The 27,160-nt window shown below is 38.4% G+C and overlaps 1 protein-coding gene and 1 pseudogene across 2 annotated transcripts in view; one reads left to right on the top strand and one right to left on the bottom strand.

The window, feature by feature from the left end:
- The window catches only part of CAMKMT (calmodulin-lysine N-methyltransferase), a gene marked incomplete at its 3' end in the record, with an annotated part of 438,709 nt that overhangs the window by 138,006 nt on the left and 273,543 nt on the right, over positions 1 to 27,160 (bottom strand). The gene's annotated exons all lie outside the window — the stretch shown is intronic.
- LOC308273715 (acyl-protein thioesterase 1-like) lies at positions 12,721 to 13,447 on the top strand (annotated as a pseudogene). The gene is made up of 2 exons: positions 12,721 to 13,072; positions 13,310 to 13,447. The product of its transcript is annotated as an acyl-protein thioesterase 1-like (transcript).

Below are 27,160 nucleotides of genomic sequence, written 5' to 3'. Positions count from 1 at the left end.
CTCTGGTCTCAGCCTCCTGAATGCTGTGATTACAAGCGTGCACAACCACGCCCGGCTGAGAGACTCTTTTTCAAAAGCTAAAAAGGACTGAAGGTCTAGATCAAAGGTAGAATTCTCAGAGTTCAATCCCCGGTACCTAAAGTAAAATAAAATAGGAAGTAAATTAACTCTTGGAGCCAAGGATATATAACATTCAAAATAAAAACACTGACTAGAAAGGCTTAGCATTAGATTAGTCAGTGCAGAGAGAAAGATTGGTGATAGTGATAGAACCTAACCAAAATGAAGGAGAGAGATTGGAAAAGGTAAACAACAGTGACATGTGGGCAGTATCAAGAGACTATCAATGTTGTATATCTAACACATTACTAAAGCCCTGAAAAGACTGAAGAAATAAATGGGGCAGAAACACTCCAGGCAGGGTACACAAAAAGAAAATCACATTAAGGTACATCATCAAGCTGGGCGTGGTGGTGCACACTTTTAATACCAGCATTTGGGAGGCTGAGACAGGGGGATAGAGGTTTGAGGCAACTCAGTGAGATCCTGTTTCAAAATAAAGAAAAAAAATAGGGATAGGGGTATAGCTCAGAGGTAGAATGCCCCTGGGTTCCATCCCCAGTACAAAAAAAAAAAAAAAATCATAATCAAATTACTAAAAAAAAATGAGTGATGAAGAAAAACTCTTAAAATCAGTCCCTCCCTGCAAAATGCATAGTATATTTAGGAAAACAAAAATAGGCCTCATCTTTGACTTCTCCTCAGAAACAAACAGTAGAAGCCAGAGTACAGTGGAATGGTATTTTTTTTCCTAATCCAAAATAAAACAGAGAAAACATCCAACCAAATTTCCTTATCCAGGGAAAAAGTGTTAAAGAGAAAAAAATTCATCAATCTAAAAATCTACTTCAATCATGAAGAAAAAATATAGCCTTTTACTGACAAAAGATGACAGAAGTCATTGCCAACAGATCTGCATAATAAGAAATGATTAAAGGTCTTCAAGGAAAAGGAAAGTGATACCACATAGAAACTCAGATACATATAAATGAATGAAGAGTAATAGAGATGGTAAAAACATGGGAAATTATAAAGTTTTCTGTTTTTAAGTTGCTTTAAGAGATAATTATCTGTTTGAAGCAAAAACAATAACACTATATCATGAGACTTATGACATAAATGGAGGTAAAACGTATGATGAAAACATAAATGAGAGAGTGGGGGAGAGGAAGTAAATTCTTAAAGGTTCTAACATTATATATGAAATGATATGCTATTATTTGGAGGTAGGTACAAGCCAGCGTTAGGTAGTTTGCACCTTAGCACAATCACTAAACTTTATTTTTAAAAAAATTTTATTGGTGTATTGTAGTCATACATCTTAATGGGGCAGAAGATGGTGAAGACATACATGCACACATCACCCAATTAGCCCTTACCCGATTCCCACCCCATTCCCTCCCCCTCCCTCCTTCTCATGTTTGACTTAATGATTGACTTTGATATGTTTGTGAATGTACATCATGTGCATTAGAGAATTTTCCTCTCCCCCTCCCATTCCCTTAGTTAGGTCACCTTATTTGCTCATCTATAGTATCTCCTTCTTTGTCTAGAGTGCCTCCTATGACCCATTTTCTCCCTAGCTTCCGCATATTATGGAGAGCATCTGATTTCTTATTTCTTGTGACTGACTAATCTCACTTAGTATAATGTCCTCCAGTTCCATCTGTTTCCCTGTAACTAAACTTTATTTTATTTTTATTTTTATGTGGAACATACTGAAAATGGCATACATTCAGACTGTGCTTGGTGCTCTCCCCTTCTCCCTTCCCTTTCCCCCTCCCAACAAAAAGTGTCCAGGTTAACTTTTACACATATCTAAATGTAGCTCCTCCATTATTCAACCTCAGCATTCTTTGTCTCCTCCCCTTCCATTCTAGCTTTCCTGAGGTTTCCTCTCCATTATCTGGAATCCCTCTGGTATCCCTAATACTCCCTAGTTTGGGCATATTAGAGAAAACATATGTCCCTTCTCTTTCTGTGCTTGGCTGAACTCACTTAACATAAAGTTCTCCAGGTCTTTCCATCTTCTTGCAAATAACATGATTTTGTTCTTTATAGCCGAGTAGAATTCCATTGTGTATATTTTCCATAATTTTGCAACCCATTCATTCGTTGATGAAGACCTAGGTTGGTTCCATATTTGGGCTATTACAAATTGTGCTGCTATGAACATGGGTATGTATATGTTATTGTAGTTCTCTGATTTCAATCCCTAGAAAGCCTTTTCAACAAATGGTGCTGGGAGAACTGGCTATCCATTTGTAAAAAAAGAACTAAATCCTTACCTCTCACCATGCACAAGAATCAACACAAGATGAATCAAAGACTTAGAAATTAGACCAGAGACTGTGAAGTTATTAGAGGAGGGCATAGGCTCAACACTCCAACATGGAAGCACAGGCAATAACTTTTCTCAATAAGACCTCCAAAGTGCAGGAAATTAAAGCAAGAATTAACAAGTGGGATGGCATCAAACTACAAAGTTTCTTCTCATTAAAGGAAACTATCAAGAACCTAAAGATAAAGCCTACAGAATGGGAGAAGATCTTTAACAGCCACCACTCTGATAGAGGGCTAGTATCCAGAATATACAAAGAGCTCAAAAGACTCTACACTAGCAAAACAAGTAACTCATTCAAGAAATGGGCAACTGAATTGGATAGACACTTCACAAAAGAAGAGATACAAATGGCCAATAGATACATGAAAAAATGTTCAACATCATTAGACATTAGGGAGACGCAAATCAAAACTATGCTGAGATTCCATCTAGTCCCAATCAGAAGGGCAAGCATAAAGAAATCAAATGACAACAAATGCTGGTGAGGATGTGGGGAAAGAGGAACTCTTTTATGCTGTAGGTGGGAGTGCAAACTAGTTCAGCTGCTATGGAGATCAGTGTGGAGATACCATAACTAAACTTTAAATAACAAAACATAGCCATAAAATCAATGGTACAGAAAAACGAAATAATAGAAAATAGTGAATATAAAAGATGACAGGAAAAAGGGGAAAACAGATGAAACAAATAATAAACATATAGCATTACAATAAACTTAAGCATAATCAAATCAATAATTAAATATGTCCAATTAAATGATCCAGTTAAAAGGAAAATTTTATCAGATGGGTTCAAAATTCAAGAACCAACTATATGGCTGTTCATAGAAATCCATACAAAATATGATGAGGATAGATAAGTAAAATATAAATGGGGAAAATATATAATTCATGAGAAAGAGAAGATATATACATTATACATATCTATATGTTTTGTTTGGTTGTTTTGGTTACCAAGATAGATTTCCAACAAGAAATATTACCAGAGACAAAGAAAAATAATTGATAAGTATAAAGGGATTATGTATGCAACAAATATGAACTTCAAAATACATGAAGCAAAAACAGACAGACATAAAAATAGACAAATACATAATTATAAAATGAAATTTTACCATTCCTTTCTCAGTAACTGATGAACAAGTAGACAGAAAATTAGTAAGGATAAAGAATATGAGAATAACACTACCAAGCAACTGAATTTATTTTTTGTTATTTTTAATTTTCATTTTTATTTTTGGTGGTACTGGGGGTGGAGCCCAGGGGCTTTTCTACCTCAGGGCTAAACTCTCAGACCTGTTTTATACTTTATTTGGAAACAGGGTCTCACTAAGTTGCTGAGAGCCTCACTATGTAGCTGAGGGTGGCTTTGAACCTGTGTGATCCTCATGTCTCAGCCTCCCAAGCATGGGGATTACAAGTGTACACCACCACACCTGGCCAAGCAACTGGATTTAAATGACATTTATAAGGCATACATCAAACAATAATAGAATATACATTTTTTCAAATGCATATGTAGCATTCACCAAGATAAACAATATAATGGGCCAAAAATAAGTGTCTCTGGATTTAAAAGATTGAAATTATCCAGAATCTACTTTTTGCATAAATTAAGTTGAAAAACAGTAACAAAAGGATGTCTTGAAAAATCTTCAAATATTTTGGAATTAAACAACACAATAACAAGCCATGCTTGGTGGTGCATGCATATATTTCCAGCACTGGGGAGTCTGAGGCAGAAGGATCACTTGAGGAGTACAACTCCAACCTAGGCAGCAGAGCAATACTCTGTCTAAACAACAACAACAAACAAGAGATAAAGGGTTGCCTACCATGAATGAGGCCCTAGTTCAATCCCTAGTACCACGAAAAAGCAAAAAGCAAAAAACAACCTGAGTGGGGGAAGAAATTTGAAATAACTCATAGCAATCATCCTTCCTTAGAGAAATAGAAGTTCAAGTCATCTCTTGTGCCTGATTATATCGGCTAAAGGAAGGTGGAAGAATTAAGGAAAGAAGTATAAAATAATTCCTATGATGAACAGGTAAAAGGACTGCCAGATGGTACCAAGGGGCAACTTGATGCTGGAAATTATAAATATGTAATGGTGCCATCAACAGTTACACATTTTTCTTCAATAGCATTTGATAGTCTGACAGCAGTGAAAACCAACTTTTACTTGGTGTGGGGGTGGGGATTATATGAGTAAAGATCAAAGAGGGTCAAAGAGTGAAAGAATTAAACGTACTGATGAGAGTATGGTTAAAATGCCCAACACTGTGGTCCTACCTGGGCAGGTTGAAAAGGAGTAAAAAATAACAATCAAAGAACAATATGATAAGCTTTTCAGGAAGAAAAATAAGTGTTTAGGAAGAAATGGAAAAATGTATCATAATTATAATCATTGATAATTCTGGATAACAATAATAATATCCAAACAATAACTGTCTTTGGTGATATTAAGGAATTAATAATTGCTAACTCTTTTAGATGAATTAATGGCATTGTGGTTATTTCCTAGAGATAAATGCTGAAACATTTATAGATGAAATGACTATCTCAAATTGGCCTCTAAACAATATGAGAAGTGAAGGAAGTTTTTGATGGGCATAATTAGCTATGGGTTATTACTTTTTGGAACTGGGTAATGATTATTTTAGGGTTCTGACCAATGGCTACCTTAAAAAGTCTTCTAGAAGAATCTATTTGAAAATATGATTCTGATGTTGAAATATGTATTTCCTACATATTAAAATGACTCTCCAGAGCACTGTATAGGTATGAAACCATAGGGACTGATTTCCAAATCCAATGTTAAATTACATACACTGAAGTGTCCCTGTGTATAAATCAAGTTCTTCAAAAAAGACCTAACTAAAGTAGGTCACCAAGGAGCTAGCTACAAAACTTTAAGGCTAGTCCAGCAAAAAGTACTCTCTAGTAGCTTGAAGGCATTTATAAATGTAAAATATTTTCATTTTTACCCCTTTTTAGGGGTTGGCAATTGCCAAGAAATAGCACCAGATAGTAACTGTAGAAAGTATAGAAAACTGCTAAAAACATTAATTTATATCTGTATCTATATTTATTTATCTGTGCCTCCACACACACAAACATACATGTTTGGAGATGCATATATACAAATATACATAAACATAATTAGCTAAAATCATTCTCACCTATAAAAATGTAAAAGAGTTAGGTGCAACAAATCACAAATTATTTTAAACGAATTATATGCCATATAACTCAGGTAAACATCAAAACCCTAAATTTTATAATTTATAATCATGACTATCAATATAAGGTAAAAGTCACTTATAACAATTTCCCAAGGCTATTAGATGCTAAGACTTCTCAGCAGTCTTTAAGTGCAAATACAGACTTGAGCAACAGTATTTTAAATATCTCAAATAAGTACTTTGTATAACTTTTCCAAGGTAAAAAAATGAAGCTTCTCAAAGATGTCTTGCTTCCGTTATTTAATCTTAACTGCATGCATATTATACCCATATTTCTGTTTATATTCCTTCAATTAAAAGCTGCCTCAGTCTTCTTGGATCAAAGGTCACAGAGTAAAAACAACAGAGCCCTTCCCAATCCTCAGTGGTTCCCAAAGTATTATGAAAAGTGGGTCTAGATTTATTGTAGTTGGGAAGAGAATCATGATGTCTAAAAGGCTCTTTAACTTTATCATAAATGAAGTTATCAATAATTACATGAAACACTGTCATTAATTAAACATGAAATAGAATAAAAGGTTGTTGCACAAAATAACTGCTTAGAGAAGCAAAAAATAAAAAATAAAAAGTAGGTAGAAGCGCCGAGAACCTTGCTGCTGAACTCTGCAGAAGGCGCCTTCAAATAAATATTTCAAACCTTCATATGAATATTTTAAGCATGACAACTACACATAAACACACAGCCAAAAGTGCTCAAATCCACTCAAGAAAGACTATTAAGTCATCAACTTGCTCCTGACAGGATCCACTGAATATGGCAACAGTGAGAAGTCAGGAGACAGTTGGAATCATTTCAAGACTGCTAATTTAACTTGTCTTAAAACCAACCAATGCTCAACGTGTCATCATCAATGTCATCTCATCGCAGTCTGAAAAGCCTTCGACCTAAAGCAAAAAGGTCCCCAAGTGCCACCCTTCTTGTCTACTGGTTGAAAATCTAATTGGTTCTGCTGACAGGCTTGGGAATTGGTAGGAAGGCTGTTCAGTTAATCTCCAAGGGCCAGCAAAGAGCTCAGTATCCATCGCTGAGCTTTGCTCCCTGGCTGTCGTAAAATGACTCTGATGGCAGTGCAAGCTCTTATGCTTCAGCTGTCTCCTGACTTCTGTTAAGTCAAATTCAATAAAGTTTGTCACTCAATAATCTGAGAGCTACCCAACAAAACCTCTTTGATCAATAACAGCTTGCCTGCTTGCACTTGGGAAGGTGACCTATTAAAGATTAAAAATACACCTGCTGCTTGAAGCAGAGAACATCCTCTTTTAAATGAAAATTTATCCATTAAAATTGGTTTCACCATTAAAAGTATATCTAGAGCATTGCATGGGAAAAACAGGAATGAGATAAAAAGAGCAGTTCAGATAGGAGACTTTCTTGATGTCTGAATAAAGAAAAGTTTGATAGTGGCAGACTTCTGCTATCTTTGGCTCTTCTGTGAGCCATCTTTATTCCATTTGTGCATTTCAGTATCACACACTCATTTATTTGTTGCCAGTGTATAGAAAGAGCATTAGTATTGTAACATTAATTCAATCCCCAATCAAAACAAAGTAATCTGTTGTCCTATGTCATTTACCTTCCTGCAGAAAATTGTGAATGCTCATTCCCAGAAAATGCACTCTATTCTTTAAAGCCACAACACTCTTTTTATTTATGTGGTTTTCTTCATCCAACCACATACATTAGGCAAGACTACAACCAGGTGGAACTCCAGGTAATCTCAGAATGATTGAATAAATTTCAGAGAGCCCAGGGAGCAATATCAATCTTTGGGCGAAATTAAAGACATGTTCATATTTACACCTCACATTCACGCCTCCCATCTTGAGGACTAAAATTCTTATAAAGAACTTGAAAATAAATACAAATGTAAGCAAATGGTCAAAATGTTAGGTTTTCTCTAAAAAAAAAAAGAAAATTGAATAACATTTTATTTTTGGGCAGGGGCAGAGAGCAGCACACACTGCCTAAGGAGTATATATTTAAGATTCATTTCACTTGCAATTCAACAATACTAATTTTAAGATGTATTATCATATCATGAAGGACATTACATAAATAGAATGTGATAAAACTTCTACAGAGCCACAATTATGGGTCAATATTAATAGATGGTTCTGCTAGCATGTGATTCATGTGACTTTGAGCTTCCTGACTGGCAGCTGCTCTTGCCGTAGAGCACATGAATTTCATTGTCAAGACAAATGTGTCCACCTCTGCATGTATGTAGATCAGCCTCTTGTATGGGTTGTTTTTCATAAAGTTTAAGCATGTTTATTTTGTAAGGCATTAATTTTCTCCTGTGACATTCTCAGTACTATCACATAGGACACATGTGACAAGGAGATATGGATTACATCTCCAACAGCCTCTAATAATTTCATCATGGTCTCTTTGAACTCTGCAGCTTTTCCCTGATCTGAATTAATCACTTCTCCCCTTCATTGGTTATCATCTCCTTAGTTTTGTGCTTCTGGTTTTTTTGGTGTCTATTTGAAATATCTTCACCAAAGCAGACACATATGGAAACAAGAGTTCATTTCTGCTTTCATTTGTTTTCTTCTGATTTCTATGATATGCATAGATCAAGGTTTGTAACTCCTGTATGTAATAACACATGAAGTTCAGAAAGGCCAACCTAATCTAATTAAGGTTTTCTGACTAAAATATGGTAATTCTTCATGTCAGTTGAACCCTGGGATGAGGTGACTCATTTCAGAGGATACCTTAGTTTGCTCAAATGTATAGTTATAGTGAGGTTGAGCTGAGAACAAAACCATCACTGCTGTGATTCAGAAATGATCACCTTTTCTGGTAAATTTTAAAAAACATGTGGAAGGTTGTTCTACTACTACTATATATAACTTGTAATAAAAATCTTTTAAGTCATTGAAATCAAATGACAATAGCAAAAATATATGTGGGTTATGGAATATCAGAATTAGAGACAACAAAGGAACAAAGCAGCCACTAGAGCTCTTTTTCTGTAGGGAACAGTTGCTTGGCAGATAAATGCAAATTTTTAAAGGTCTAAAATAAACTGGTACATGACTAAGTATCTTAGGGAATGTTAGTAAAAGTACATTGGGGTGGGCAGGAGCAAACTCAGATTTTTCAAAGATTATTCATCTGAATCTGGAGATCGATTTGCATAGGAGTGAAATCAGGGAGCCAGTATGGTGCTACTTTGTGGTCCTGGAGAGAAATGGCAGGTAAGACACAATGGAGATGTAGTGGCAGTTGGATTCTAAGGCTAATTTGCTGGACTTGTACTGGAGGTCAGGGGAGATGCGCCACTGTTGACCTCTGGAGTTTTGGAGTACACAGTTGGCTGGATGGAGGGCTCTCTCCCTGATCTAGAAAACTTGAAGGAAGGCAGGGTCAAAGTAGAGTTATAAATTCAGTCTAGAGCATTTGCATTGGATGCTTTGGGGACATGGGATGAACACTCGTGTGCGTGCTATGCCCCTGCCTGGGGCTCTCCTTCCATAACTGCTCAGCAGGGGCCTCTCAGCCTTCAGGTCCCACTGAAGACCAGTATCTTCAAGAGACTTTCTCTCATAGGGTTCTTTATCCTCCCTCTATCTCTATCTCTATCTCTCTCAAGATTCTATGATGATTTAAAAGAAATTATGTAGTAAAAAATACATTACAATACTTTTTTTTTTTTTGGTGGTACTGGGGTTCCTGGAAGCCCTTCTACCTCTGGGCTACACTCCCAGACCTCTTTTTACATTTTATATTTGGAAACAGGGTCTCCTAAGCCAGCGCGCGCAGCTGGCTTCGAACCTGCGCGATCCTCCTGTCTCTGCCTCCCAAGCGCGGGGATTACAAGCGTGTGCCACCACGCCCGACCAATTACAATACTTTTAAAACACTGATAAGTTGAGTGTGGTAGTGTACACATGTAGTCCTAGTATAGGAGGATCAGGGAATAAACAAATACATAATTAAGAAATAAAGGACATTCTTGCCAGGCATGGTGGTGCATGCTTATAATCCCAGCATTCGGGAGGCTGAGATCCTCCTGGTAAGAGGATCTCAATTTGCAGCCAGCCTCAGCTACTTAGTGAAGTCTTTTGAAACTCAGTGAGACCCTGTTTCAAAATAAAAAATAAAAACACAGGGCTGTGGGTGTAACTCAGAGGTAGAATGACCCTGGGTTCCATCCCCAGTACTGCAAAATAAATAAATAAATAAATAAATAAATAAATAAATAAATAAATAAAACATTTTTTTCTTTAATCTATATGATGCTCCCTGCCCAGACCATAACCATTGTCTCTCAAACATAAACTGTCCCAATCCACACTCATCACTCATATAAATGTCTCTAAAATTTTATCTTTCTCAGTGAACAGTATCAGTATCCATTCATCTACCCAGTGCAGAAACCAGGGAATTATTTTGGGTCTTCCAAAATAATAAGCAAACTCTCCCTTGATTACCATAGCCAAGCAATCACAAGTGCTAGTGATTTATTTTCCCTTTTATCTTTCTCAGTTGGTCTACTTCCTCCCTTATCTTCAGCCATAGACCAAGTTCATGTGATCAGCATCTCCTTCTGTAACTACTGCTCTTCTCTACCTCAAATGTTCTCTTTGACTTTAGGCTTACATCTTCCTAATTCATTTTTTATATGGCAGCTAGATTGTCACTGCTCTGCTTAAAGTCAATGGTTCCCCCACTGCCATCAAGATAAAATCAAGTTCTGGGATTTGCAAGATCCTTCAGAATCTGGTCTTTGTATCCTCTCCACAGTTATGCCTTAGAAGCCCCAACAGTTTGCCCCTCTTCAGTGTCATTACTTTGCTACCTTTCCCCTGGCCCACTCCACCTATCTGTTCTCTTGCTATTCTAGGAGCATGCCAGGTAACTTTCACCCCTGGAAGTTTATATTCGGTACTATTTCTGTCTTGAACACTCTTCCACTCTAGAAAGTCTCAGGACTGGCTACCAACATGGCTTTCAGCATTTTATCCATGTTTCCTCAATGAAGCTGCTCTTGAGCTATCTAATAAAAACTGCAACCCATTCCTCCCAGCTCAGCAGACCTCATCCTCTTCCCCCATTGTTTTTTTTCCAATGCATTTATTCATCTGTATTTCTGCTAATCTTGCTCATAAGAATATAGGCTTCATAAAAGCAGACATTTTGATTGGTTTTTGTTCTCCTGTATGTCTCCAGTATCTTCAATGGGCCCCCAAAACAAGCATGTTCCATAAATATGTGCTTTCAATACATATGAGGAGCAAAATGCATCTCTTTTCCAGCCACCGTATTACACTGTTGATTTATTTCTCCACTTCTCTCACTAAACAAAAAATGTATTTCAGTCAGCTTTGTGTCCCTAGCACTTAACAGAGTCCCTGGCACAGAGGATGCCCAGGCTTCAATAATAAACACATCTCACACTTCCCCCAGGAAACACTGACTGGCTCATGGTGTCCCCTTTGCTCAAAATGCCCGCTCTTTACTGTTTTATTTTCAAGATCTAGTTCAAAACTCACGAAGTGATGTGTGTATGTACATCCCTATCACTCTGGACTACAATAAAAGTTATAAATATATATATATATATATGATCTAGTTCAAATAGCACCTTTTATAAGAAGACCTATGATTTCTGGGAATTATTTTAATTAAAAAGGAGGGGTGGGAGAAAGAAGAGCATTATAGGTTTTCTGGAAACAAACTCTGTATAACTCCTATTATCCTTCTCATGTATCTCTTTCATAGGGTTTCCAATGTTTTGCCATGAATTGTGATTGTTTATATTTGTCTTATTGCTCCTCTAGAGGCATAGATTTCTTTTTTGACTGCTAGATATCATGCAATCCAATATCCTCATTCCAGAGATGATGGGCCTGAAAACCAGGGACACAACCAGTGTAAACAAGAACTGGGCATGCTTTCCCCAATGCCCTTGAGGGAGTCAGACTGTCTAATATATATTGTAGCCAGAGCACTAATTGTTTGCATGACCTTAGAAAAGTTACTTAATCTCTCTATTACTTAGTCTCCCAGCTTTCTCATCTGTAAAAGAGAAAATAAACTCCTGAAGATATCATGAGCGTTAATGAAGTGATTTGTGAAAAGAGGTTAGAACAATGCTGGCTTCTACTAAGTGCTCAGTAAACGTCAGCCCTTGTTATAATGATGATTACTGATTCATCTGTGAGCTCCTTGAGAGCAGGATGTGACTTATTCACCTTTCTATTCCCTGATGAGTTAATTATAGTGCTTTGCATATAGCTAAAGGTGATATTAAATATTTTAACAACATGCACATAAAGTCACGGCCAATCAGGATGATACTGCCCCCATGTTAGATTAGGGCCCCCAGACTCTTTGCTATGGTATTAATTTTTCTTCTATTTATTGGATCCTGGGAAGACCTGGAGGCTCTGAGACTTCCAGAGCATAGGAGGTGGGATAGCATCCAGAGGAAGCAGTTTCTCAATGATAACTGAAATAATTCAATATTTTAACAACTTTTTTTCTACTGGGAACCAGCTGACTGCACTATGAACAGTAGATATTCAAATGCCAATTATGTAAATAAAACAACAAATGAAGAAATTAAAATTTCATGTCAGTGACACTTCAATGTTATCAAAGTATTGTCAAATACAGACATTTTATACTGCTCCCACAAAGACTCATTAAATCTTATTTAAATTTAAAAGAAATACCATGGATTATTTTTTTCTTTTTTGTTTTGCGGGCCTAGGGATGGAACCTAGGATGACCTCCAAGCTACACCCCCTGCCCTATTTTTTATTCTTTATTTTGAAATCGGGTCTCAGTGAGTTGCAAAGGGCCTCACTAAGTAGCTGAGGCTGTCCGCGAACTGCGATCCTCCGGTCTCAGCCTCCCAAATGCTGGGATTACAAGCATGTGCCACCACGCCCGGCTAATACCATGGATTTTTAAAATATTCTATAAGAATTCTTTTTTTTTTTTTACCATTACCCCTATTGCCACATAATGTATCTGGAAGAAATTTATGTGCATACTGCAGATATCAAATATATCTGCCCGCATGTGCCTGTTATGTTTGTTACATTAAATATGAACATGGCCATGCCTTCTTGGTTTGATATTATTGGGATTTCACCAGATTCTCAGGAGGATGAACCTGGTATTAAACAGGCTGCAGAAAATGTAAAAGCTTTAATAGATAAGAGGTGAAGAATGGCATTCCTTCTAACAAAATTATTTTGGGAGGATTTTCCCAGGAAGGAGACAGTCCTTATACACCACTCTCACCACAGAGCAGAAACTGGCTGGCATCACTGAGACACTGGCTGGCTCCCACTTCATTCTCACAGGCTCCTATCAGTGGTGTTATAGAGATATTTCTATTCTCCAGTGCCATGGAGATTATGATCTTTGAGTTCCTCGAATATTTGGTTCCCTTACTGTTTTTTGTCTTGTTTTGTTTGTTTTTGCCTCTACTGGGATTAAACCCAGAGGCATTCTACCTTTGGAGCTACACCCCCAGTCCTATTTTTTATTCTTTATTTTGAAACAGGTCTCACTAAATTGCAGAGGGCCTCACTAAGTAGCTGAGGCTATCCGAGAACTGCAATCTTCCTGCCTCAGCCTCCCAAAAACTAAGATTACAAACTTGTGCCACCATGCCTGGCTCTCCCTTACTGTTGAAAAACTAAAAACATTGGTAAATCCAGCCAAGCTAGCCTTCAAAATCTATGAAGGCATGATACACAGTTCATGTCAAAAGGAAATGATGGGTGTCAAGCAATTCATTGATAAACTCCTACTTCCAGTTGACTGACATCCCTCAGAAGCCTGTGCGGATACACACTAGATCACTGCAGTAGAGGCCAACCTTCTTCATGCCCCTTCTATAAACTTCCAATGTTTGCAGTGTTAACATGTTTTGCAAATACACCAATGGTACAGACTAAGTGGCTCCTCGTGGGAAATTTATGATCATAAGTTTCTATACATATATTTGTATATGGTTTAGAATATATTAGTAGTAAAATGGGTGAAGCAGGTAGCTTTTTTTCTCAAATGTAATTCAGCAAAATAATAAAATACTGCAACTGGATTTTTATTACATCCTTTGAAAGTTACTAGCATGCTTACTGAAAATGTATTCAGGTATAAGCAAGCAGTTAAGGTATAAACAGTTATACATGCTGTGGCTGGTGTGTGGATTTCTCATTGTGTTTTTACATATGTATTTATCTATATATGATTGTAATACATGAGGATTAGACAGTCTTACACTATTCCTGATAATAGGGATGATGCTCTTAAGTGTCAATAAAGAATACTCTTCCTTCCTTCCTTCCTTTCTTTCTTCTTTCTTTTTGTGGGTCTGGGGATGAAACCCAGGGACAGTCTACCTCTGAGCTATGCCCCCAACCCTATTTTTTATACTTTATTTTGAAACAGGGTTGCACTGAGTTGCAAAGACCTTCACTAAGTAGCTGAAGCTGTGCGCGAACCATGATCCTCTGGTCTCAGTCTCCCAAATGCTGGGATTACAAACATGCGCCACCACACCCAGCTAACTATTGCTCTCTTTAAAATAAAATTGATGCTGCTGGGCGTGGTGGCGCATGCTTGTAATCCCCGCGCTTGGGAGGCAGAGACAGGAGGATTGCGCAGGTTCGAAGCCAGCCACGCGCGCTGGCTTAGGAGACCCTGTTTCCAAATAACAAAAAAAAGTATAAAAAATAGGTCTGGGAGTGTAGCCCGGAGGTGGAAGGGCTTCCAGGAACCCCAGTACCACACAAAATAAATAAATAAATAAATAAATAAATAAATAAATAAAAATAAAAAATTGATGCTAATTAGTGGGGGGTAATAAAAAGTAAATCCAAGAATAAGTAAAATAGTCTTATTAGTTATCAATTAAGTTTAGTAATCACTTTTGAGTCCCTGTTATGTTTTTAATATGCTTTTATTGGTGCATTATAGTCTCACATCATAATATAAACCATGTATACAGTGACATATATATATGCACACAGAACTTGATACCCTCCATACCTCTCCATTTCTTCCCTACCAATATAGACCACTGAGAGTGATATTGGTATAGTTACATATGTACACACAGTCAATGGTAGTATTTACATTAGTGAACCACAGTCATCTCTCTCCACTTCCCTTAGACTATATCCCTGGCTTCACTGAGGTTTGTCTTCCATTATCTGTAGTCCCTCTTGTATCCCAAATACTCTCTAGCTTGCACATAAACATAGGCCCCTTCACTTTCTGTGACTGGCTAATCTCACTTAACATAATGTTCTCCAGGTCCTCCCATTTTCTTGCAAATGACATGATTTTATAATTCTTTATAGCTGAGTAGAATTCCATTGTGTGTATTTCCCATAATTTTGTAATCCATTTGTCTGTTGATGTACATCTATGTTGGTTCCATAATTTGGCTGCTGTGAGTTGTGCTGCTATGAACATGGGTGTGCATATATTATTGTAGTTCTCTGATTTCAGCACCTTCAGAAAGATACCCGTAAGTGGCAGAGTTGGATCATATGCTGGGTCCATTGCCAATTTTCTGAGGAATCTCCACACTGATTCCTATAGAGGCTGAAATAATTTGCAATCCCAACAACAGTGTGGAAGAGTTCCTATTTCCCCATATCCTTGCCAACATTTATTTTTTATTTCTCAATGATTGGCACTCTGATTTAGGTTAGATGGAATCTTTGTGTAGTTTTGATTTGCATCTTCCTGATTGAAAATAATGTTGAACATTTTTTCATGATCTATTGGCCATTTGTATCTCTTCTTTTGCAAAGTGTCTATTCAATTCAATGGCCCATTTCTTGATTGGGTTGTTTTCTTAGTGTAAAGTCTTTTGAGCTCTTTGAATATTCCAGGTATTAGTCCTTTATCAGAGGGATAACTGGCAGAGATCTTCTCCCATTCTATAGACTTCCTCTTTAGATTCTTGATGGCTTCCTTTGATGTACAGAAAGCTTAATGTCATGCCACTATTAATTCTTATTTTGAAGCATAATTTGCAATAACAAATTATGATTTCTCCTGCATGCTTCATATTGCTGAATTGCTTTGGCCACAGGCACAGAACATAGCAAATGCTGGCTTTGCTGAACCTAAGCTCACTTGCCACAGAGGCCAACAATCAGCTTTCTGCAGTACCACTGGTTTACAGTCAACAGAGCAACAATGGTGTCTGTTGGACACTAAATCCCTACCAGCAGGCTTCAGGCTCTAAAAAGAATATCATAGTCTTTGGCCTTGCAGAGTTTGGGCTTAGAGAGCATGGTGGTCTGCATCTAATTAGAGACTCCTATTTGCCTGCACTAAGAACTTTATCTAGTTAAAGAGGCTCTCAGGGACAAACTCAAAAGTTTGATTTATATGAGTCAAAATGGTAGAGGCAAATATACATACCCAGCATAGACATTATTATAAAGGCATAATGAATAGACACAGTACTCACACACAAAGAGGAAGAAGATGCCAAGACAAGAGAAATACAAACCTGAGAATTCCAAACTCTAATCTACAATTTGAAAGGACTCAAAGTATAAAGGAAATAAAGGAGAAAATTGAGGCTCTAAGAAAGAACCAAAAAGAGGCTTTGAGTGAAATAAAGGAGTCAATAAATGAATTAAATACCACAATAGAAACCAACTGGCAGGCTAGACCACATGGAAAACAGGTATCACTCTTGGAAGTTCATTCAAAACTGTCAACAATATAGAAAAGACAATACAACAACACAACCTGAATATCCAAGAAATATGGGACAATACGAAATGGCCTAATTTACAGATGAAAGGCATTGATGAAGGTCTAGAAGCACAAACCAATGGTATCAGAAAGCTCTTCAGAGAAATAATTTCAGAGAATTTTCCAAAAATAGAAAAAGACTTGGATATCCACATATAGAAGACATTCAGGACACCATCAAGACAAGAACAAAGAAGGACCTTCCCAGGCCAGGTAATAATCAAAATCAAAATAACTAACATAGAGGCCAAGGAGAGAATCTTAAAAGCAGTGAGAACAAAAGAATAGGTGACATTCAGGGGCAAAACAATAAAAATCACCCAGACTTAACAACCCAAGTCATGAATGCCAGAAGGAACTGGTATGAAGTACTCCGACCCAGGAAGAAAATAACTTCCAAACAAATCAGCCATATCCATCAAAGGTATCATTAAAAATTAATAGAGAAAATTTCTGGAAACCTTTAGCTATAATAACACATACTGACAGCTATCCTTTAAAATGGCAAGGCTGTGCAGAGGGGTTAGGCCGGTGCTGGGGCCAGCGAGGCCAGCATCGGAGCCTGCCTTGAGGCATGACCAGTGCTGGGGCCTCTGAGGCCGGGATCAGAGACTGCCGAGGGGTTAGGCCGGTGCTGGGGCCAGTGAGGCCGGCATCGGAGCCTGCCTTGAGGCAAGGCCGGTACTGGGGCCTCCGAGGCCAGGATAAGAGCCTGCCGAGGGGATAGGCCGGTGCTGGGGCCAGTGAGGCCGGCATCGGAGCCTGCCGTGAGGCAAGGCCGGTACTGGGGCCTCCGAGGCCAGGATAAGAGCCTGCCGAGGGGTTAGGCCGGTGCTGGGGCCAGTGAGGCCGGCATCGGAGCCTGCCTTGAGGCAAGACTGGTACTGGGGCCTCGAGGCCAGGATAAGAGCCTGCCGAGGGGTTAGGCCGGTGCTGGGGCCAGCGAGGCCGGCATCGGAGCCTGCCTTGAGGCAGGCCGGTACTCGGGCCTCCGAGGCCAGGATAAGAGCCTGCCGAGGGGTTAGGCCGGTGCTGGGGCCAGCAAGGCCGGCATCGGAGCCTGCCGTGAGGCAAGGCCGGTACTGGGGCCTCCGAGGCCAGGATAAGAGCCTGCCGAGGGGTTAGGCCGGTGCTGGGGCCAGCGAGGCCGGCAGCGGAGCCTGCTGTGAGGCATGACCAGTGCTGGGGCCTCCGAGGCCGGGATTGGAGCCTGCCGAGGGGTTAGGCCGCTGCTGGGGCCAGTGAGGCCGGCATCGGAGCCTGCCTTGAGGCAAGGCCGGTACTGGGGCCTCGAGGCCAGGATAAGAGCCTGCCGAGGGGTTAGGCCGGAGCTGGGGCCAGCGAGGCCGGCATCGGAGCCTGCCGTGAGGCAAGGCCGGTACTGGGGCCTCCGAGGCCAGGATAAGAGTCTGCCGAGGGGTTAGGCGGGTGCTGGGGCCAGCGAGGCCGGCATCGGAGCCTGCCTTGAGGCATGACCAGTGCTGGGGCCTCCGAGGCCGGGATCGGAGCCTGCCGAGGGGTTAGGCTGGTGCTGGGGCCAACGAGGCCGGCATTGGAGCCTGCCATGAGGCTAGGCCGGTGCTGGGGCCTCCGAGGCCGGGATTGGAATCCTGCCAAGGGGTTAGACCGGTGCAGGGGCCAATGGCCAGCATCGGAGCCTGGCGTGAGGCAAGTCCACTCCTGCGGCCTCCAAGGCTGGGACCAAAGCCAGCTTAGGGGTTAGACCGGTTCAGGGGCCAGCGAGACCAGAACTGGGGCCTCCCATGAGGCAAGGCCACTGCTTGAGCCAGCGAGGTCTGGATCAGTCCACTGAGAAGCCAGATCACTACTGGGACCATCAAGAGTGGGATTGGTACTTGCAACGCAGCATGCACAGAGAAATATCGCAGAAAATATAAATCAGACGCTTCTCTTAATCAGCAATAACTAGGAGGAAAAGGGCAACAGGAAGAGGTTGAGCTATAGAAAGGGCCCTATAGTGAAGCAACTAATGTGACCAATCAGAGGGTATGTAATACTGGAGGACGGAGCCTCTTTAAAAAGCAGGAGGTACATAAACAAATGTATCAAAGTAAATCACCAAAGAAGTGTGGGATGGAGGGAGGGGGAGGGAATGGGATGGGGGCTGGAGGAGGGCTAATTGGATGATGTGTGCTTGTATATCCTCTCAAGTCTTGTACTCCAATGTGATTGATATATGACTACAATGCACCAATTTAAAAAATAAATTAATTAAAAAAATAAAAATAAAAAAAATAAAATGGCAAGGCTGGGCATGTTGGTTATTCTATTTCCTGAACAATCATTCCTATGAAACTTTGTATTTTGTCTAGTATTATAATATTTTAATCATTCTAATTACAGTAGCTTCTGTTAGGTTTAAAACATAATTCCAGTGCTTAAAAGTTAAGTGAAAGACTTTAAAAATTACATATAGTACGTTGAGGCTTTGTGTACTTGGTGTATTTGAAAGTTATCCAGGCTTAAAGGGCTGAAGAAAAGAATTATTTAAACTCCCATTTTGTGGGTACTTCAGAGCCCAAGTTTTAAAATTAAATTAAAACTGCTAAGGGATACTGTGTCATAATTTGTAATTTCTTAATTTTTTTCTCTATTAAGGGAAAACTGCTTGATATTCTCTTTAAAGTAACAGAATATAAGCTGGATGTATGCATGTAATATCAATACTTAAGGGACCTGAGCCAAGAGGACTGCTGGTTTGAGAGCATCTTCTAGAACTTAGCAAGACTCTCAGCAACTTAAAAATACCCTGTTTCAAACTAAAAAATAAGACAGGGCTGAGGGATATAGCTAAGAGGTAGAATTCCTCTGGATTGAAACCCTAGTAAAACAAACAAACAAACAAACAAATAACAACAATGACAACAAACCCCTGACTATACAATTTAAATGGGTTCAGCCAGCCCATAGATAAGCAATCAGGAATGCAAGAAACCTCAGTCTTAAATAGTATCCTGGGACCATTATTCTCCTTAGATCACTCTGCCTCTTGCTCTGATATGCTCTTCCATATTTAAATTTCTTTTCCCTTGCCCACTATTACTATTTCTTAGACACAAATTGTTAAATGCTTGCAGCTTTGAGTCTACTGACCATCTGATCACTTGAAGGGAATTAGACACTTTGGTTCTGTTTTATTTTTATATATTAAAATTCTTGGCTGGGCACAGTGGTACACACCTGTAATCCTAGCACTTGGAAAGCTAAGAAAAGAGGATCAAGCCAGCAAGGATTTTCAGCAATTTAGCAAGACTCTTTCGGCCAGGTGTGGTGGCACATACCTGTAATCCCAGTACTTGGGAGGCTGAGACAAGAGGATCACAGGTTTGAAGTGAGCATTAGCAACTTACCAAGACCCCCATTTCCAAATAAAATACAGTAAAATAGGTATAGTAAAGTAGCTTGGAGGTAGAATGCCCCTGAGTTCAATTCCCAGGACCAAAATAAATAAATAAGCAAACAAACAAATAAGAAAGAAAAGAAAAATATCTCAAAGATGAACTGAAGAGAGAAGCTTTAAGGGGCCCATGAATCTCTGAAATAGGTGCAATATTTTGCGTATCATGCAAGTATTTTTCAGGGGAAGGGCTATATAGTTTTCGTTGCTTCTCCACAGAATTCCCAACAGAAAAAAGTTAAGAACTATTGTGCTTTTTTTCCACCCTCACCTAAATATCAGCACACAATTGAAGCTTAGGTGCCCCACCTTATTTTTACTTTGAGATATTTCATTTATTTTTAGCAAATACATTGCAAATGTAGCTTGTCAGTTTAATTGAAAGGGTTATATTATTTTGGTTGTGCTGACAGTTTTTGTTCATTGGAACTGCAGATTTTGGTAATTTGGGTAATTTTCTAGTGTGAATCACAAATATGGAGGAAACTAAGAGGTTTGGAAAAAAGTTATCAGTTTCACTTTAAATGATGAAATTACCACCTCTCAAATAAGAGAGGTTCCATACTTCCTCAAAAATCCTTTATCCTTTATTTTAACCTTCACTGTGCTTCCTATAGACTTTACCATCCCAAATTCTAGTGCTTAACCAGATATTATCTTTCATTTTTATTTAACTCTTTCAATTCTATAAGTCTTTCTGTCCAACTACACAATAAGCTCTCAGGGGACACAGAATTTTTTATTTCCTTTCTTTCTCAGACTTGCATAATATGATAACAAGTAGATGCTCAATAAATCCCCACTGTATGAATAAACACATTTTCCTAGGCAGAAATGGTAAGAACAAGTCTTTATTTCCTGTGACCTTTTTGATGTCTTTCTTTTTCTCTTTCTTTCTTTCTTTTTTTTTTTGGGGGGGGGGTGTGCATGTGTGTTACTGAGAATGGAACCCAGGGGCATTCTACCTCTGAGCTACACCCCCAGCACTATTTTTTATTGTTATTGTTATTATTACTATTATTAATTTTAGTTTGAAACAGGGTCTCACTAAGTTGCAGAGGGTCTCACTAAATTGCTGAAGCTATTTGTCAATCTGTGATCCTCCTGTCTCAGCCTTGCAAGTACTGAGATTATAATCATGTGCCACCATGTCTGGCTCCTTTTTGTTTTCTTGATAGTCAGTATCAGTATCATAGGCTAGCATGCCTTAATTGTATTGCAACTTTATATACCAACTTTCTCATGAGATTCTTACACAGACTGTTGACAGACTGTTTTTTCCACCTGAGCACATCAGAAGGATGTTTTATGATTCTACTACTATAACAATAATTCTCACTCAGTTCAGGGGGTTGTAAGGGTAGGGGATAGAGAATAATGAGGGGTCATTTTAAGCCCAACAAATGATTCATTACATTCTTCTAGACATCAGTCCTCTTCCTCCATTCCTCCTGAGTGAGCTAAGAAACACAATACTGCATCAGGACAGTTATGAAGAGAATTTGTCCATCAGAACAAAATTTGTAATTCAGAAACTGATTTCTATGACATTACAATGGTCAAAAGTGGTCTTAATAATTAAAAATACATGACTATGTAAGGAGTTACTTCTGAAGATGTTCACCCACAGGGTTTTAAATGGCCTTTCCATTTCTCAGTGAAACTCTGTGCCACTAAAAAAAAAAAACAAAAGAAGAAAAAGGAAAAAACTTTTCATAGATTAATTTCCTTTCGAGATTTAAGAACAGGAGAGAAGATAATCTTTTTATATGTAATTTTCTTTTCTAAAATGCCTGTACATGTGATTGATTGGTATTGCAACAAGAAGTTAATTTTTGAATTGGACACTCCTTGAACAGAGAAATGAAGACAAGTTGAGATTTATATTCAAAGTAAAAGATAAAAGTAATCCTAAAATAAGATACTAAAATTAATAGTTTAGAGCACCCTATTAGCAATATCCTCAAGGAAGAGTAAAAATAGCAAAAGCCAAAATATGAGAATTCTATAGGACAAATGATCCAGTTTCCATCGCAGATGACTGACAAGAAAATAAAAAAAGGGAGGAGGAAGAAACCTAAATTTAAGAGATCCAGAGCCAGGCATGGTGGCCCATACCTGTAACCTCAGTACTGGGGAAGTTTAGACAGGAAGATCACAGGTATGAGGCCAGCCTCAACAACTTAATGAGACTCTGTTTGAAAATTTAAAATAAAATAGGCTTGGAGATAGAATGCCCCTGGGTTCAATCCCCAAACCACAAAAAACAAACAACAAAAAAAGTTTCAGGAAAAATATTACCCAAATACAATGTGTGAGATATTAGCCAACTATTTCACAAACAAATTATAAAAATAATAATACAAGTTACTCAAGAGGGAAAGAAACTCAAACCCTCTGTATGCTTGCTGGCATTAAGAAAACATTTTAGCTCTATTATTGGTATTAACTTATTGATTAAGGTATTTAAGAATGAAATAATATCTGGTATTTGATTTTATATAACAATATTGGGAGAAGAGTAGTGAATGAATATAAATAAAACAAATTGAGCACCCTTTGATTATTGAAGTGGATGATGGGAATATTGGTTTCATTATACTATTTTCTTTATTTCTGAATGTTTTGGATGTCCTGATCCATGTCTGTAATCCCAGATACTCAGAGACTGAGGCAAAACGATCACAAGTTCAAGGCTAGCCTGGTATTTGCTGAGACCCTGTATCAAAATATATTTAAAAAGCTAGGGATGTAGTTCAGTGGTAGAATACTTGTCTAGTATGTGGAAGGCCCTGGGTTCAATCCTTAGTACTGCAATAACAATAAAAATCATAATAAGAGTTGTTTTAATAATATAAATAATACACACACACACACACACACACACACACACACACACACACACATATATATATATATATATATATATATATATATATATATAATAGTCACACACAGTCACACACATATATTTGTTGGTACTGGGAATTGAACCTGGGGGAATTTTACCTCCAAGCTATATCCCTAGTCCTTTTTTTATTATTTTTCTATAATAAGTTGCTGAGGTTGGCCTCAAACCTGAGATCTGCCTGTCTAAACCTCCCAAGTACTGGAATTACAATATGCGCCACCATGCCTGGCTTATTTTATTTTTAACTTTGAAACAGGGTCTTGTTAAGTTGCTGGGGTTCTCAGTAAGTTGTTGATGCTGGCCTCAAACCTGCAATTCTCTGGTCTCAGCCTCCCACGTACTGGATTTAGGCATATGCCACAGGACCCAATTTAATATTGTAATTTGAAAAAAAGAGGATTAAAAAACTGAAATATTTTCAATTATGATTACTTATGTGTGCAAAAATGCACCCTTCATTTAAAATGCAAATAAGGCCTCTAATTACATCAATTACATATTTCTACACTTAAGTCACTTTAGCCAAGTGTTTGCCTATTTTGGTTCTCATAAAACACCATATTTCACTAAAATATGTCAACAATTCATAGTATTAAATATGCTTTCAGTTCTTTGTTTGATGAATTTAAAATTAACAGAAAATATCTTTTCAGTGTAAATCGCAAGAACTTTGTGTTCACTTACTAGAATCCATAGCATATGCAAGAGCAATTCCTAGAAGAACAATTTAGTGTTCAGTGAAGAAATAAACATAGGTACTGCTAATATAAAAAAAAAATAAAGATTGCGCTATCAAAATTCCTTCTTCAAGCTGGACATGGCGGTGCATGCTTGTAATCCCAGCATTCGGGAGGCAAAGATTGGAAGATCACAGTTCGCAACCAGCCTCAGCTACTTAGTGAGGCCTTCTGCAATTTAGTGAGACCTTGTTTCAAAATAAAAAATAAAAAAAATGGGGCTAGGGGTGTAGCTCAGAGGTAAAATGTTCCTGGGTTCAATCCCCGGTACCGAAAAAAAAAAAAAAATCAAAATCCATGTAAGCAGTCTAGGCTTCAAAGAAAGGTTCAGGATGGTCATAAAAATGGAAGGGAAGAGCCGGGTGTGGTGGCACATGCTTATGGTCCCAGCTTTTGGGATGATGAAACAGAGGATCATAGTTTGCAGACAGCCTCAGCTACTTAGTGAGGCCCTTTACAACTCAGTGAGACCCTGTTTCAAAATAAAAAATGGAAGCCAGGCGGTGGCGCATGCTTGTAATCCCACCCTTTGGGAGGCTGAGAATGGAGGATTGCAGTTCTTGGACAGCCTCAGCTATTTAGAGAGGCCCTTTGCAACTCAGTGAGATCCTGTTTCAAAAAAAATAAAAAGACTAAAAAATAGGGATTGGGGTATATTTCGGAGGTAGAATGCCCCTGGGTCCCATCCTCAGTACCGCAAAAATAAAATAAAGAATAAAAAATGGGGCTGAGGGTGTAGCTTAGAGGTAGGATGCCCCTGGGTCCCATCCCCAGTACTGCAAAATAAATAAAAAAATAAAAATAAAAGGAAAAAATGGAAAGGGAGGGAAGGTGGATCAATGCTTAGAAATGGCTGCAGTAAACTTTCCTTTTTTCTTTTGGTGGCACTGGGGATCAAACCCAGAACTGTGTACAGGCTGGGCAAGCACTCTACCAGCATGTGCTTCACCAGCCCCCTTTTAATTTTTATTTAGAGACAGGTTCTCACTATGTTTCCCTGGCAGCCCTCAAACTTGTGATCCTCCTGCCTCAGTCTCCCCAGGATCTGGGATTACAGGCATGCATCACAGCACCTGGCTGCAAAAAAATTTTAAGGTAAACTAGAGAAAACTAGACTCAGATCATCTTGAGGAGTCATATTTAAAGTTTCTGCGTTATTTATTCTACTTTAAGAATAATTCAAATTCTATCATAAGGCAGTTTGTATTCTGAAAGGATAGACTTGAACTTTTAAAGTTTAGGAAGCCAACTTTCCTAGGTAAGAACATTATAAAAACAAAAACAACAGAGCTGGGCGTGGTGGCGCACACTTGTAATCCAAGCATTTGAGAGGCTGAAACAGGAGGATCGCGGTTCCAGGACAGCTCAGCTACTTAGTGAGGCCCTTTGCAACTCAGTGAGAACCTGTTTCAAAATAAAGAATAAAAAATAGGGCTGAGGGTATAGTTCAGAGGTAGAATGCCCCTGGGTTCCATCCCCAGTACCAAAAGGAAAAAAGAAAAAAAAACCAACAACAACAACAACAGCAAAGATCTATTATCGCTACTGTTTCAAGAATGACATTTCAATCACAAGAAGCTGGATATATTGAGCTTTCTTATAAACCCACCACATCATCATCCATACTCTCATTTCACAACTGACAGGTAAAATGTTGCCATGGACTGCTTGTCACATGCTGGTGCTAGTCTGTGGACTGGCATTTGGATACCATTAATTTGTAGTCTTTTCTAACATGAGTGAGAACAAGTCTAAGAACTTTTTTTTTTATTATTATAGTTTTTTGTGATACTGAGGGTGGAACCCAGGGGCTTTTCTGCCTCTGGGCTATACTCCAAGACCTATTTTATACTTCATTTGAGACAGGGTCTCACTAAGCTGCTGAGAGCCTCACTAAGTAGCTGAGGCTGGCTTTGAACCTGTGAGATCCTCCTGTCTCAGCCTCCTAAGCACAGGGATTACAGGTGTGCGCCACCATGCCTGGCTTGGTGGCTGTTTTAAAGTTTAGGTATGAAGATAGGTACAATGGCAAACACTTGTACTCCCAGCTACAAAAGAGGTAGGGAGATATCGCCAAGAGGTAGAATGCTCCTGGTTCAATTCCCAGTAACAATAAATAAGTAAATTAATTCATTAATTAATAAAAAATTTAGATTTGGGAGTGTAGTAGGTACCTGATTTTATATTTTACCTGAAATATCCAAACATTCATAAAACAAAAAAATTTAATAGTGGTCCTGGGGTAGTTAGAACAATATTCTTTCCAGTAAACTATTAAACGAAGCCTCAAATTATTCCAGTGGTTCATGAGCTACATAAACTTCCTTATTCCTTTGATATTTTTCTGATTAAAAGAAAATTTTGCCTAGATTATTAATAGAATTTGGAGCAAATAAAATATTTTAAAGTTCTATACATGAAAGTAGTTTTTCTATCACTAACATACTAATATTTTAAGAACCTCTATAGTTCCTCTTAAGAGAAATTCACTTTTAATTATGCCTCGTTTTCAAGGGGTTTTTTTGTCTCTCTATCCCACAAATAATTAAGAAAAAGAGAAAGGGTAGTAGGTGCCAGGTGTGGTGGCTCACGCTTATAATCCCAGTATGTGGGAGTCTGAGACAGGAGGATCACAGGTTTGTGGCCAGCCTTAGCTACTTAGTGAGGCTCTCTACAACTTAGACCCTGTTTCAAAATAAAGGATAAAAAATAGGGCTGGGGGTGTAGCTCAGAGGTAGAATGTCCCTGGGTTCAATCCCCAGTACTGCAAAAAAAAAAAAAAAAAAAAAAAAGAAAGAAAAAAGAAAAAGAAATACTGGTCAGGTTGGTTACATGAAGTGAGCCACAAACAGCTTATTTGTCCAGTTGAAAATCATCTGTCATACTTAAGAGGAAAAGGCAGGTATGGTGGTACACGCTTGTAATCCCAATACTTGGGAGGCTGAGACAGCAGGATCACATGTTCACAGCCAGCCTCAGCAATTTGTGAGGCCCTCTGCAACTTAGTGAGACCCAGTTTCAAAATAAAGAATGAAATAGGTCTAGGCATGTCGCTTGGAGGTAGACTGTCCCTAGATTCCATCCACAGTATCACACACACACACACACACACACACACACACACAGAGAGAGAGAAAAAAATTTATATAAAGAATCTCAGAAAGAAAAACTAAATCTATGAGCACAGAGTTAAAATCCAGAATGATAAAGAGCTTGAAAAGTTTATGGTGAACAGAGTAATATATAAATATTAATTGTACAGAACCTCATTATAACTATTTTAATATGTATCAAGTTGACATTTTATTATTTAATACTTGTCCTTCTGCATGACAGAAACCTAGTAATTGGGAAAAATAAAAGAATATCAAATGAGGATTATCCTAAAGGCCTCTACAGTAAGGTACCTTGCCAGCCAAATCTTACCTAAGTTTGAGTCTATTTAGCATTGAAATATAGGGTAGTTTTTATCCCCATACAATATAAAATGAAGTGAAATATTTTCCAAAAGTTACCATAAAGCTCTAAAAAAATTTTTTTTTGGCAGAGGAGATTGAATCCAGGGGCATTCTATCACCAAGTTACACCCCTGGACCTATTTTATTTTTACTTTGAAATAGGGTCTCATTAGGTTGATAAGAATTTCACTACTTGCTGAGGCTGTCCTTGAACCTGTGATCTTGA

The sequence above is a fragment of the Muscardinus avellanarius genome, assembly GCF_963383645.1.
Source record: "Muscardinus avellanarius genome assembly, chromosome: 15".
In the NCBI taxonomy this organism is placed as follows: domain Eukaryota; kingdom Metazoa; phylum Chordata; class Mammalia; order Rodentia; family Gliridae; genus Muscardinus; species Muscardinus avellanarius.
This window is presented reverse-complemented; position numbering and strand designations above follow the sequence as displayed.